A 12,440-nucleotide genomic window follows, 5' to 3' on the forward strand; every position below is an offset into this window, starting at 1 on the left:
GGCAGGGGTGGTCTTTATTGTTTTTATCGCTTATTTAATGTGACAAGTTGAGAATGCACCGTTATTTATGGAAATAGCCTGGAGGAGTATTTTCCAAAGAGATAAAACCAAACACATAGACTGAAAATATAAAAAGAATCACACCTAGAGTTAGCCCAGAAATGCAGTTTATTATTAGTATTAGTTTTATTATTATCATACACAATCATGTGTACCTGATGCTTATTAAGAACTATTATGTAAGTACTGTAATGTTGGATTGAGTAATCTAAAGCAGTGTGTTATTGAGTGTGGGCCAATATCATAGATTAAGTGCCAGGTCTGGTGGCAGAATCCCTAGGTGAAAACTATGTTGCAATATTTATAATTAGTGGGTAATGGTTATACCAGTAATATCTTCACTGGATAGCCCATGTCAAGTCAGGTATGGGCTAGAAAGCTGGAATCAGAATTCTTCTCTCTGACATCGTCTTACGTAGAGTTTATACAGATGTTAAAGCTGTTCTTTTAAGACTTCACTGTGCAGATGTTGCACAGGGGCAGAACTGGGATTTATTCTGTGTGAAGTTACAATCAGACAAAACCAACAAATGTAAGAGCAAATGGCATGAACATAAAATAAGACACAACATAAAACATCCAGTGACCATGAAAGCTGAAAAAATGAAATGTCCTATTAGCATACTGCTACAACCACAAAAACTATTCAAAATTGCAGAGCCTAATGAGGGCAGAGATAGCCACCGCTCGAAGCAGCCATTATTCCTTCCTCCATAGAAAAATATTTAATTAATAATTATGGAGCTATTAGACTGTCAGGATTACCTCCGTCATCAGTTCTAAATTTTATGAAAAGATAAAGAAACTTCATAGAATAACCCATAGTGTGAGATACCATTTTTGCTTTAAATTTCTCCTACCTTCAATTTGAAACTGTTCATTGTACACACACATACTGTATGTACACATACAGTATGTGCAATGACTTAAACAAGTGTCCACCAAAAGGGTTACAAGATTAATCTAAGGGGATTTATGAGATGACTACGGAGCGCCAGAGGTGACATGGAGGAAACAACAATGTCCATTGTCACACTTCACTTTGGCTAGCTGGATACACGCTAGCTAGCTAGCTAGGTTAGCCTTATTGTTTGTTGGGTTTCCGAGAACTTGCAAATAAAACTTGATATCTCGCAAAACAAAGTCAAGACCTCGCAAAAGTGTTTGTCCCCAACACGTGTTTTTTTTTTCTTTTCTTTTCTTTTTTTTTCTTTTTTGTCTAGTGATTTTGGATACCTTAGCCTAGTGATTTTGAACTGTCCCTGTCCTTTGGATAAGCTCTTGTTTTAAGATTTGGACACTCTTGCTTAGATTGTACTTGTACTTATACAAAAGATCTTGTGAAGCAAGTTGTCTGTTGAGTCGTGGATTTGAGTCCATCCTGAATACACTTTATTTATGCTTCTCAATTACTTGATATATAGACAGATAGACAGAAAGTTGCAGTGGGATTGTAAGGCAATAAGCCAGAAGCTGGTCTGCATCACGTTCATCCCCAGTGATCCGTCTCCCAACATGTCTCACATCTGTCATGTAACCAACTTCTCATGCTCACATCATACACGTTCATACAGGATCTAGTGCTAGACACATCACAGGTGATTTTGAAGCAGCTGGTGTGAAAAGAGAGGAGGGGTAGTGTCGGTTGATCATGTGGGTGAGAAAATCAAACCACAAACCCCTTCAAATTCATGGATTTAGCATGTTTTACAAAAATGATTGTTGGAACTGCAGTTACACAGCAGAGGAGCTGAATTTTCAAGAAAATGCCACATCAACATAAACAACGACAAACAGATCTATTCTAATGTGATTAATGACTTATTAATGGATTTAGCCAGGAACTCAACTTGAACTACCAGCCAGCCAAAGACTAATTTGCTTTGGCAAAGGCCACTCATTTGGAGTTAGTGTGTTTTATCAGCAGTGCCAACACAGCACTACTTTCTGTATTTCCACAAAGAAATATATTGTTTATATCTTTATGTTACTTCAAATGCCTTTAACGCTAACTTGTCACATCGTGAAATGTACGGGTTAAACATTAACAAAGTAAATGCTGAGGCTTCTGTATTTTGCAATTTGTAAATAGATGATGTGGAATTTCCTCTTTTAATTTAGCAAGTTCGATTTGAGAGACAGACAAGGTCCGACACAGTGAAGCTGACCCCCTAATAGAAGTCCTTTTAATGAGTAGCCTACGGGGTGAGCAATATGGATAAAATAAGCCAGCACACTATGTAATTTAATATGCATCTTGAGATTTTCTGGACATTCAAATGAAAGATTGTTAATGGTTAAAACAACCACAAAGAAATGTCTGTTTTTGGACAATCCAGCAAATTAAACACTTGTCAAATCAAGGTACCTCATACCTAGGGTTGGGTATCGTGTGAGTTTTTTCTGATATGGGTGCAAAAGCAATACTAAAATACTCAAAAGAAGAGCACAAAAAGACAGTCGGCAACATTAAAGAACGCCTGTCTATTGCTAAGGCCATCTGGTCAAAACTAAATTATTCATTAATATTCTAATAATAGTAACAATACCTTATTTCACCCGTAAATTGCTAAAAAACAACAACCACCAGTTGGGAAAAGGGTATTTTACAATGACTTTGAATGCACCAAGAGGCTAAGGCTACTAGTTTCATTTGAACACACTGTCTGTGTTGTTTCTCTGACAGCAGCTGCAGAGCAGACTGATACGTCCCGGTGTTAGAATCCTCTAAAATTAAATACAGTCACACTCTACACCGATTAACGTTAGCTGTCAGCATTTTAATGTTTAATCCAGCTGCTAGCTAACGGTAGGCTAACGTTACCTGCTGTCAAGTGTAATCTTAACTAGCGTCATGTGCAGCAATGCTTCTTTTGCCTCTAACATCAGTTTCGGAGCATCAGAGGGTAGCACCGGCATTTAAGTGGCACTGAAATGAGGCACCTAAAATCTGGTTGTTTAGGCACCTTGTGCCATAGTAGCACAGTGGTTAGGTACCCAAACCTAGTCATACATTGTAGCAAAAATAAAAATAAAAATGTACGCCAATGGCCTAATACCCGCAGAGATATCACAGAGACAGCTACGATGATGTAAGTGGTGTGGCGGCAATAGTTGGATTGCCCGACCATAGCTGAAGCCACCACCCCAACCAACACTGAGGTTTTGCTTGCATTTGCTGTTTATGAGGTACCATTAGTGACCACAGTGGAAGTGTCAAACTGTCAGTTCTGGTCATATCTCGCAACTCATTTCCCAACCATATTCTTTCTTAAACGTTGGAAAGGAATGATAACTTGGACATGGACATATCTTCAGTTAAGGCCATCTGACATGAGTTGTCAATCATATGAGTGAGTATTGGAGGAATAAAAGAGGGTTTGTCTTAGTTTTCTCCCTAGACATATTGTTTAAGTTGATAAAGACAATACCTACACACACACACACACACACACACACATACAACCTACAGGATCAATCCAGATGTCACAGCATCAGGGCAGTTTCCTATAAGGCCTGCCTTGCCATTGTTAATAGGAAATGTTCCCTGACATCTGTGATCTTCATCCCTTTTCTATATCTCTCCCTCAGTGCCTCTCTCTCTCTCTTTCTCTGGCTCTTTCTGCTCTCTCTCTCTGTCTGTCTTTGAGCAGTAGAATAAATTGAATTAGAGCTCCACCACCCACTTCGCTGGATCCTGCACCCCTCTGTCAGATAGCTAAACAGAGAATATATATATATATATATATATATATATATAGCAAGAGAGAGTTGCGAGAGATTGAGAGAGAGAGAGAGAGATTGAGAGAGAGAGAGAGAGAGAGAGATAAACAAAGGGCAAGAAGAAAGACAGGTATAATAACCTCCCCTCCCTTGCCCCTATGAAGAAGTCCTTACATTGTTTTATTTAGTTTTTTGGAGGGTTGTGGGGGAGAGAGAGAAAGACACAAAATCACGAGAGACCCAAAAAATAGAGGATCCAAGACATATTGCTACTGACTCAACTAAACATGTCATTATGGACTACGAACTTCTCTTTCTTGATCAATAGCACTATAATCATTATATAACGTTGGGCCAGATGTTTACCCCTAAGCTCAGTACACTTAAAAAGCTATTAATTTGGCACGGATGCCACTACAGCAAATTAAATCTCAAAACTATGTGAAAGCCAGGAGTAGCTTTAAATACTATCTTTTTTTTCTTTGCTGTCTTACATTTCCCGGTAAGAACTCAAATCACGATCTGTAACACAATTGCATTGCCATTCATCCTGAACCTAATGGCACAGTAAACCACACCTTTTAGACATAAATAGGAGGCTAAACACAACTATTATGGACTGAAAAGCACCAATTTCTCTCCCTCGCTCAGTAACCCAAACTCTTTTTCGAGAGCCAGGGACTCATTTGCATAATGCCTCCATATCCACGGGCCATTAGCACCAGCATGAGTGGCTCGTGTGCATAAATTTATGGCATTGATCAATCAATGCGAGCCACTGTGCCGGTACAAACTGATGCAACGCCAATCTAGAAAAAGATAGCCACAGGAAAGAATAAAAACATGCCATGCCACAGTCCAAAATTAGAGACAATTTAAACTCAATGGGCCCTCATTCGGAAAAGGTTTGATTGAAATGGTTATTAGTAATTTGAGATCATTTCTACTGATTTACTGCACTTTCAATTTTGATTGAATTAAATAACTTCTCATTTGCTGAGGTTCCCATTGAACTCTTTGATGTCCACTGGTATAGAAGTAGATGTCATTCTTTTCAGTGCAGGTACAGGAACACACGTTTTAAGCTGCTATTTGATTTGATGGAAGACTGTGATGGTGCATACAGTCATCATTCATTTTCAAATACCTTCTTAAGTCACCTACACGGCCAATGGACTTGGCACAGCACAGTCGGTAAAGTCAGTTCACAGAGTCAGCAATATCATACATAGATGGCCAACATTCTAATATATCCTGCAATTTTTTTATTTCATTCATTGGGATGGGTGCCATGTTTCTTAAGCCCTTGCTATGTTTTGTGTATTATCTACTCAGAAACCATACGTCACAGCAAAATGTTTAATTAAAAAAATCCCAAATCCAAATTCTTAAAACAAAGAATCAATACATTTGATTGCGTTTCTGAAAGGCTTTTATTTTTGGGGGATACAATTTCACTCTGTGGGCTGGAACCAATATCAAAGCTTCCAACTATCGAATACCGATGTAGAGTATATACAGTACAGTTAGATCCCTATTGAAATTGACCATACATACTAGGCAGAGACAATCAAGTTCACATACACTATAAGGTTAATATAGCAGTATCCTTTCACTAACACAAAGACAACAAATAGAACAGCACATGACAACAAAATCTTTCAAAGCACAGAAAGCATACATTGTTAAAGTACAGTGTTTGTGCAGAAAAATGTATAAAGTGTAATTTGCCATTTGAAATGAAAAACACAAATTAAAAGTAATATGCTTTACTACAACATTTGAGTATGCCCACAAATATTAATAGCAAATTACACACATTCATGGTCAGTGTGTAGGTGAATGTTGATAACATGACCAACACTTGCTGAAACACACTATAAAGCACCAGTGTTTTGTCTTCTTACAACAGTAACGTCAAACTGAACTGCAATGTACTGGATCCTTTTCTGTTCATTGGTGTCACATATCCAGTAAGCTATTGAATGTCAGGACTCGCGCGTGCACACGCACCTGTCATAATTTGAAACTGACAGTGACGTGAGACTTACACGAGCACATAAAACACACGTGCACACGCACGCACATAACACGCGCAAAAAGCATGCGGCGGATAGGGAAAGCTCATCACCTAGCTTTGTGCCAACAAGATAATGGGGCTAGGGTTTAGTTGTGCACGCGCACGCACAGAAACATGCACCTTATAGGCTATGTTTGCGGATTCTAAATGCTCAGGGTCGAGTGCCATAAAAACCTTAGTCTAACAGGAACACACGTGCACAGTGTCTTTACACTATCTGCCCCTCTCTCTCTCTCTCTCTCTCTTTCTCTCGGTACAGGTGCAAAGTGTGTGTTCCGTGCGTGTGTGCCTTAGCTATCTTAAAGTCCGCTAAAATGGTCCTGTACCAATGCTGAAGACACACCGTGCACGTGCACGTGCGTGCGCGCACACAGACACACAGACACACACACACACACACACACACACAACTGGGCGCAGAGCTGCTGAAATGTAGCTTACTGAAACTAGCCTACGTCTGGGTCCACCAACCACGGTCTCAGGCGCGAAGGCGCCCACACACACACACACACACACACACACGCGGACAAACACACACACACACACGGACACACGCACACACACACACTTACTCACTCACTCACTCACAGACACACACACTCATTCACTCACTCTCTCACTCATACACACACACACATACACACACACACACAAACACCTTCTATAACTCGAGCTCATTTTTGACCTTGCAATGTACTCAGTGCAGGTTTTCCAGCCCCTTCACGTTATCCAAATCCACCTCTCTGCCCCCCTCCCGCCCTATTTCAGCATCCAGACTAAATGTCTACAAGGAAATCCAGAAATAACTGTACCCCTGTCCCTTTTCAATCACCATTCCTCTGCTCCAATAGACGCAGTCAGAAAGAAAGCATTAGAAGAAAGAGAGAGATGAAGATAGACAGGGGCAGAAGAAAACTGAGCCGTCATTTTGCAAGTATAAAGAGACCATAACGAGTTTAAACTTTACCTCTTTACGGATGTCCTTCGTTCACTGGGTGTCAGGGCGCAATTATCTTTTCAAATCCCATTATTTGAACGGTTGCGGTGATTCTTGTTGTAACTCCACACAGATAGGTTCCAGATAAGAGAATATGCCCCATATGTGTATATATCGAGATGAGTGTGTAATATCCTTTGGCTGGCGGTAAATTCCGTATAGGTTTATAGTTCAATCCTGTCTTCCAGAGGGGTGCGTCCGTTTTGTATTCTCACATCGCCTGACGACTACATCCTCCTCTTCTCCCTCCTCTCTCTTTCTCTCTCTCCCCGTCTTTTTCTCCCGGTTTCATCCCTCCATCCGCGGGGTGAGGGAAGAATCCTATCCGAAAGAAACTGAAATGATCCCCCCTCCCCTTCAACCGCCTCTTCTTTTTTTAATCTTTGTTCTCCTCTTCTTCTCGGCAGTGCCTCCTCTCCCTTCCTCCTCCTTTCCCACCGGTCGCTGTCCTCGTGCAGGTGCAATTGGAAGAATTCCACTACAAGGAAAAAAAAAATATCCCAGGCAAATGGGCACTAAAGTCTAATTATTCCAGTGAAACATTTAGGCGGGTTAGGCAGAGTTTGTCAAACATTCCTAAAAATCCACAATAGTAGCTTTCCTGCTTTGTTGGACGCGTTACACCTTTGCAATGACGGATTTTTTTGGATTTCAACTTCACAGTGGCGAGCTTCTCTCTCTCTCTCTCTCTCTCTCTCTCTCTGAGTCTCTGCTTACGTCGCCTACCCTCTGTTTACTCGACTCTGTGCGTCTCCTCTGCAGTCTGGAGGAGCTTGATTGAATAGAAAAGAAAATAATAGAATACGATAGAATTTAATACATTTACATAAAGACCAACGTCCCAGAAAAAGCTGTGTTCCGGTGATTTACACTGAAATCTGAACGGTAGAGTCCCGCTGATCCGCAATCCTCCGCAACGGTCGCTTCTCCCGCACCGTTAATCCGTAGAGCGCAGCCGGCATGGCATCTGTCAGGTTTGATGAAATCGTGGCGTAAGACTTCCTAAAGCAGATTTCAAAATAAAACCCATATATTTGACACCACTTCTCTATAATCATGCATTATATTTGCACCAATGTGACATCAGGGGACACATGATTGGTTCTCTGTTTGCAGGCTAAGGGTGTGTGGGAATGTGTTGAATTGCAATTATGTTGAGGAAAATGCTCCACTACATTGCAATGCAAACACCACAAATTAATTGTATACCATCTAATTGTAGGACCACTTTATTTTGTGTCAAAAACATGTTTGACTTATTTTAAAAGTGCATATTGGACTCTGATGCTATTCCTTACATACCTTGCCTATGTCTACCTATGTACTGGTTCAAATGAAATAACTTATAAAAGTAACACCCTCTGATCAAACAACTGATGTCAAGGCAGTTTATAGCTCTCATGTCACCAAAATTACTCAAAAGACAATGTCTTAGATCATTAAGTAATTGTATTAAACTATCACCTAGGGATCACCTTCTTTCTAGATTAGGCCTCTGATCCATCCAAGCTGCCCACAGGCTTTGTTTCTGCATGCATCATCAATAGAAGAGAGAGAAAGAACGAGCAAGCAAGACAGATACAAGGGTAGGTGGATGTGATGACCCTAACCTGCCTTTCCAAACATAAACATGTAGGTTTACTGTATAGGACAGTCTTCATAATCTCGAGTAATACTTACCTATGCCCTTATTTTGAAGCAGAAATCGACTTATTTCCGGACTGCACCTTGATAACCCTGTCGCGCTTGTTGCGACTTTGAGCTTGCTGCATGGAAGTTGTTGAAACCCCTCTTCCTCCCTGTAATGGGTACTGTAAATACACTCTGCGTGCAGCTGGACTGGCCATGGGCTCACATTTAACTCATACTAAACATCTTTTTGAATGTTGATATAAAGTAACGACCCTATCAGTTGTCAGTGAGTGTGCTTTAAGTCTTCTTTGTGCAGTCCCTGTTTGTCATTCATTACGCACATCGTCGATAAACTAGAGCGTGTTAGACATTGAAAAGAAAGTGCGGTTGCCATCCTCTCCGGGCCCCTTTGGAACTGTACACTACCGTAAAACCAGATAGGCTGTATATCAAATCCCCTCTCAACCATTTCTAATCTGGTTTTTGAGATGACGTTTCTCTGTGTAAAAGAGGATGAAGTCTAATAGAATGTCTCTCTCTCTCTCTCTCTCTCTCTCTCTCTCTCTCTCTCTCTCTCTCTCTCTCTCTCTCTCTCTCTGATGAAATGATGATGAGATGGCTAAAATGAAAGGTACAACAGATTCTTTTATTTTGTTTTCAATTAAGTTTTTTTTTAATCATTTATATTTATATTATATTATTATAATGAAAGGCAACGATTTAAAGAAACACAAATGATGTTTGATGGTCTAACATTTTTTTTTTTTAGTTTTTTTAAGGTGGATTTCTTTTTATGTTAAGTTTGGAACCAATGTCAGATTCAGGACTTCACAGGGGTTTATTGAGCTGATTCCTCTGCTAACATCTGAGGTTCAGCTTTCAGTGCCATAAAAACAAAAATGGAGATAGGCAGTTTTTGCAGGTCACTGATAAACCTGACTAGTGGTCTGTTAACGCTGAGACTGGAAGGTCTATGGTTTGGGTCCCTGGTTCAGGAGGGTAAAGTAAACAAATATTTCCTAGCAAAGGGAATAGCTATGATCCTAGTGCTTCGTAAATACATTCAAATTCGAAGCAGGATATTGCTGAGTGAGCATTTTTGAATCACTAACTCATTAAATTAGAAAGTGAAATACATTTGTGATTCACAATTATTTTGATCTCTTTACAATTATTGTTTGTGATTGTAAACCTTTCTGTTGTCAGTTACTGGATAACACAGACCGACGAGCTCCCCCAGAGTCTTGCATTTACCTTTAATGTTTTGGTAAGCCGCCTGTTTGTCACCAGTCAATCAATGATTCAATAAAACAAACACAACATAGCAGAGTGACTAACAATAGCTATCAAATACACTATAAATAAAAGACAGCTATTATTCTGGAGTAGTTTAAGGCTCTTAAATAAAATTGTGATAAGTGGTATTTTGATGGGATTGACTCGATTTGATATTCAAGATAGGGAATTTCTCATTAGAGCTGCACAATTTATCGCAATTTTATCAAAATCTCAATATGAACTAGTGCAATATCCAAATCACAGAGGAGTGCGATACTTGTTAAAGGCAATATCAGTCCTAATGATCGCAATAAACTGTTTCGGGAATATCTAATTATTATTTTTTTTAAACTTTCATCTTTTCATTTCTCTATAAACTTGTGGCCTTATTTAAGCTAAATGTAGTTCTGCAACATGTGGCCAGTGTTATCTTAACACCCCAGAAAGATTGGTCTTGACAATAAACCTGGGCTAATAACCTTCAGGCTACGGCTGCTGCCAATCAGTTTATAGATTAGCTCTTAACAGCTGTTAAAGTCAATGAGACATTGGCAGGTGGCTGATAGGATAGCTCCATACTGTAATCACTATTCATTTGTTAGCTAATCCATTACAAATGTGGGCAATAGACTATTGGTTAACAATGCAAAGCCAAATCAATTTTTTTCAAGTTGTGTCTCAATTATATAATTACTCCTAGCACACCACTTTGTTATGGTTAAGGGACATTTGGGAGCAATTAATGCTATTTCTTTTTTTATTGTTTTACAGTGCCAAGGAAAGAAGTGACCAAAGCAATCCCAATGGTCAATGGCAGATTTAATCACAACAGTCTACATCCATTGAGTCAAACTAAATTCAGTTTGATGATATTTTGTACAACATTCATGGTTGCCAGAGGCATGCATCCTACTGACTTTTTGTGGTCCCATGACTTTTCATCTAGTGCCACCAGATGGTCTAGAAAAATAGGGACTATGATTATTGGTTACTGGTTATTGTTGTCAGTTTAGTAATTGATCCTCTGATGAAGCTAACAGAGGAAGGGACATCTATCCTAAGTCAGAATAAACCTATGGTGTTTCAAGGAGCTTCAACAAATCACGTTAGATATGGGAAATATGTATACCAGGAGTTCATCTTATCCCTTTGAATTCTGTTCACACACATGGAGTGACCTATTAGAGGGAAATGTATGGGACAGACATGGCTCACAAAATTCCTCTCCAGACCATAGCTGACTTTAAAATAGACTCTCAGCACATACTTAATCCTCAAACCCTAGTTTTCTAGAATGTACCCCATTTCGGTGGAAAGAGATCCTTGCAATGGTGTCTTGGTTCCACAAATAGATCACTAGAGATTTGTTGACAATCATGTCCTCTCTGAAAAACCTAAAATCATTCAAACCTACATTTTATACGGTTATAACAAGGGGCTTGTCCTTAACAAGCACAGTGTCACAAACGGTCACTGACGAGTGCTCTTGATACACTAAGCCACTAAAACTGTAGGCTTCCATTGGTGCTGATCAGTGCATTGATCGTCTGACCATCTAGGGACCATGTTGGAAACAGGGGTAAGACTGAAATAATTGGATGGTTGGGTAGAAACCTCCTCAGTGACACTTGAATCCGTGAGCAGAAAGGTAGACATCCAGTAACCGATTCAAGATAAGGTCTGATCTGTAAGGTTGTGAAAACGTTCTACAATGTCATCATTGCAAGACATTTGCTTCAACATACCAGCCTTTTAGAAGACTCTTCACCTGTTATAACATCATGATGAATCTTATAAAGCTTTACCAATATTGCCTGGACATGTTACGAAACATTTGCAGTTGTCAACCCGGACTCTTTAGAGCTAATATTTTATATTATCTTCACTTGCGAGCATTTGATTGGGTAAGACACTATTCTTGTAGAATTGGCTGCCACTGAAGTTGAAAACACTAAACCTGTGTCATAAGTCTATCCACTGTAGGCCAAAGCTGAAGATGGAAGCACAAAGGCGCTGTCAGTATCAACATAAGCTGCTGAAGCTTCAGTCTTCTGTCACCATGGATCACACTATTGATTAGCTGTTATGGCTATTGCAGACGGAAGCAGGTCATATTGGCTGAAATCCTTTTGCGCACAGATGAGTGGTCAGGACAGTACGCAGTCAGCAATGCCTTAAACCCTCAATCCAGGAATATTTCCATTGCGTCTATTAACTACACATTCTTCTTTCCCTCTGTGGGGTGTAATGGCCTCTGGTATAACCTTAAGGGCATCTAATTGCTCTGAAATGTTCAGGGAAACAATACCGGCCTTTCAGCTACTCAGTAAGCTAAAGACTTATACAAATAAACATCAGTAGAGATCAAGTGTTGTATTAGTGTTTTAAAATCTCTAAAATGTATTGACATGTAAAGCAGGAAGGCACACAATATCAACAGTAACAGTTTTGGACTGCATATACTATAACACATACATGAATCTTACACTTGAACTAAACACACTTTCAAGTAATTTGGCATGTTGAACAACATATTATCTATTATAATAAAAGAACATAACTCACAAAGTAAATCACACTATAGAAACCTTTTATATTTGAATTGCTCAGTACGAAATAAGTCTTCTAACCCATAAGACCACATAGGTTGTTTGTTCCTACCCTCTAATA

General features: G+C 39.5%; 1 protein-coding gene across 2 annotated transcripts in view; it reads right to left on the bottom strand.

Moving 5' to 3' along the window:
* The window catches only part of lrfn5a (leucine rich repeat and fibronectin type III domain containing 5a), a 113,503-nt gene extending 105,694 nt beyond the window's left edge, over positions 1 to 7,809 (bottom strand). For both annotated transcript variants that reach the window (XM_034858400.1, XM_034858399.1), the window contains exon 1: positions 6,831 to 7,809. The gene's annotated coding sequence lies outside the window, so the exon portion shown is untranslated. The remainder of the gene's footprint in view (positions 1 to 6,830) is intronic.
* Positions 7,810 to 12,440: the final 4,631 nt, after the last annotated feature.

The sequence above is a fragment of the Etheostoma cragini genome, chromosome 20, assembly GCF_013103735.1.
Source record: "Etheostoma cragini isolate CJK2018 chromosome 20, CSU_Ecrag_1.0, whole genome shotgun sequence".
Classification (NCBI taxonomy): domain Eukaryota; kingdom Metazoa; phylum Chordata; class Actinopteri; order Perciformes; family Percidae; genus Etheostoma; species Etheostoma cragini.